This window comes from Schistocerca piceifrons, chromosome 4 (genome assembly GCF_021461385.2).
Source record: "Schistocerca piceifrons isolate TAMUIC-IGC-003096 chromosome 4, iqSchPice1.1, whole genome shotgun sequence".
Classification (NCBI taxonomy): domain Eukaryota; kingdom Metazoa; phylum Arthropoda; class Insecta; order Orthoptera; family Acrididae; genus Schistocerca; species Schistocerca piceifrons.
This window is the reverse complement of record NC_060141.1, coordinates 234,075,738-234,078,265: the sequence shown is the minus strand read 5'-3', so window position 1 is coordinate 234,078,265 and position 2,528 is coordinate 234,075,738. Positions and strand designations below refer to the sequence as shown.

Sequence of the window (2,528 nt, the reverse complement as noted above, 5' to 3'; positions counted from 1 at the left end):
GGCATGAATATTTGAGGGTGCTGTACCGCACCGGACTGTAGCGCTTGCTGCCGCGTGGCGGGGAGGGGGTAACGGCGTCCTACGTCACGGCCATAACCGTTACCGGCGCCGTAGCCTGCTATGCTATGGGCCCCGGCCCAGAGGATAGCACCGAGGCTGCGCCTGCGGCCTGAGGCCGGCTACCTGATACCTGATACCCGCACTGTGATTGTAAATCCTACTGTGCGAGAGACACTGTGTAATGCAAACTACAGTGTGTGTCCAGGACGTACAAATAGCCCCTCGTGGCGTTGAGAAGCAACTGAAAACAAGTAAGACGCACGTCCAGATGGAATCCCAGTTCGGTCTCGTTTTGTTACACCACTGGACCCTTACTTAGTTTGCATTTACCGCAAATCTCTCGTATAGTGCAAAACTAAAAGCGACTGCGAAGAAGCGCAGATCACTACAGTATACAGGGCGTTCGGAAATTCCCGTTACAAACTTCTAGGACTTGTAGAGGGGGCTGAGTACACAACATTTTGAAAAGGAACCGATCTACGACGGTTTCAATTCACAAGTTTAACTCACCCATTTTTGCTTGAGCAGCTGAATTAGGCGTGACGCAGTACAATTATTACGTAACAATTCAAAACGAAACGTAACGAAACATCCATTTATCACTTAATCACAAATGTTTGTATTAACACTTAACATTTCCAGAATGAGATTTTCACTCTGCAGCGGAGTGTGCGCTGATATGAAACTTCCTGGCGGATTAAAACTGTGTGCGGACCGAGACTCGAACTCAGGACCTTTGCCTTTCGCGGGCAAGTGCTCTACCAACTGAGCTACCCGAGCACGACTCACGCCGCGTCCTCACAGCTTTACTTCTGCCAGTACCTCGTCTCCTACCTTCCAAACTTTACAGAAGCTCTCCTGCGAAACTTGCAGAACTAGCACTCCCGAAAGAAAGGGTATTGCGGAGGCATGGCTTAGCCACAGCCTGGGGGATGTTTCCAGAATGAGATTCTGCAAATTTCGCAGGAGAGCTTCTGTAAAGTTTGGAAGGTAGGAGACGAGGTACTGGCAGAAGTAAAGCTGTGAGGACGGGCCGTGAGTCGTGCTCGGGTAGCTCAGTTGGTAGAGCACTTGCCCGCGAAAGGCAAAGGTCCCGAGTTCGAGTCTCGGTCCGACACACAGTTTTAATCTGCCAGGAAGTTTCAACACTTAACATTATTCAAAAGACAAAAAAACCCAACATACTATACGTATAGAACAATACTGGTGCATTACAACAGCGGCTCGATGTGGCGACCACCAATGTTGTTACAGAAATTGTACCTACGAAGCATATTCTGGTACACACTCTCCTTCCAATTTGGTGCCTCTTCAGTTTCTAGTGCAGCGGCCAGGTCTCGTGCCAGCAGATCTTCCTCCGTCTGTAGAGGAGTATCATAAATTAAACTTTGCATACGACCGCATAAGGGGTAGTCCGCAGGAGTTATACCCAAACATCGCACCGACCGCGCGGTTGGACAACCTTGGCCTATACATCTTTCACCGTATCGTCTGTTGAGATTTGTCTGAACCGCACGTAAGAAATGAGGTAGGCTTCTATCATCCTGCAACCACATTTCCTGACGGCCATTCATTGGTATGTCATCCTGTCTATCCTATTACGTACCATAACAACAAACTCTGAGACATTTCTTTTTTGCAGGCCGAAGTGGCCGAGCGGTTCTAGGCGCTACAGTCTGGAACCGCGCGACCGCTACGGTCGCAGGTTCGTATCCTGCCTTGGACATGGATGTGTGTGATGTCCTTAGGTTAGTTAGATTTAAGTAGTTCAAAGTTCTAGGGGACTGAGGACCTCATAAGTTTCTCTCAGCAGATGTACACGCGTTACACATCTGAAATTAAACCACTGTACAACGGAAACGGTACGTTCCCAGAGATGGTTTTGTGGTGTCACCGCCAGACACCACACTTGCTAGGTGGTAGCCTTTAAATCGGCCGCGGTCCGTTAGTATACGTTGGACCCGCGTGTCGCCACTGTCAGTGATTACAGATCGAGCGCCGCCACACGGCAGGTCTAGAGAGACTTCCTAGCACTCGCCCCAGATGTACAGCCGACTTTGCTAGCGATGGTTCACTGACAAATTATGCTCTCATTTGCCGAGACGATAGTTAGCATAGCCTTCAGCTATGTCATTTGCTACGACCTAGGAAAGCGCCATTACCAGTTACTATTGATGCTGTAAAACATGTACCGTCAAGAGCGATGTTCACCATTTATGGATTAAAGTTAAGTATTCCAACAGCTACGTCCTTTTTTGCTAAAGTCTAACTTCCTTGTCCTGTTCCAGACCTCACGCCAGCCTGCGTGAGCTAAAACGCGTGCCTTTCGGCTTCCTGTCATAGTGGGCTGGCTCTCTTGCCAATCCACAACAGGTTTCCTGTTCAAAATTTTTTGTACTCACTCCCCTCTACAAGTCGTAGAAATTCGTAAAGGGAATTTCCGAACACCCTGGAAAAAAAAGAGCGGG

At 48.8% G+C, this 2,528-nt stretch overlaps 1 non-coding gene across 1 annotated transcript; it reads left to right on the top strand.

Moving 5' to 3' along the window:
* The first annotated feature begins 1,104 nt into the window (after positions 1–1,104).
* Trnas-cga lies at positions 1,105–1,179 on the top strand. Its single transcript has one exon. It is a non-coding gene; the product is annotated as a tRNA-Ser (tRNA).
* Positions 1,180–2,528: the final 1,349 nt, after the last annotated feature.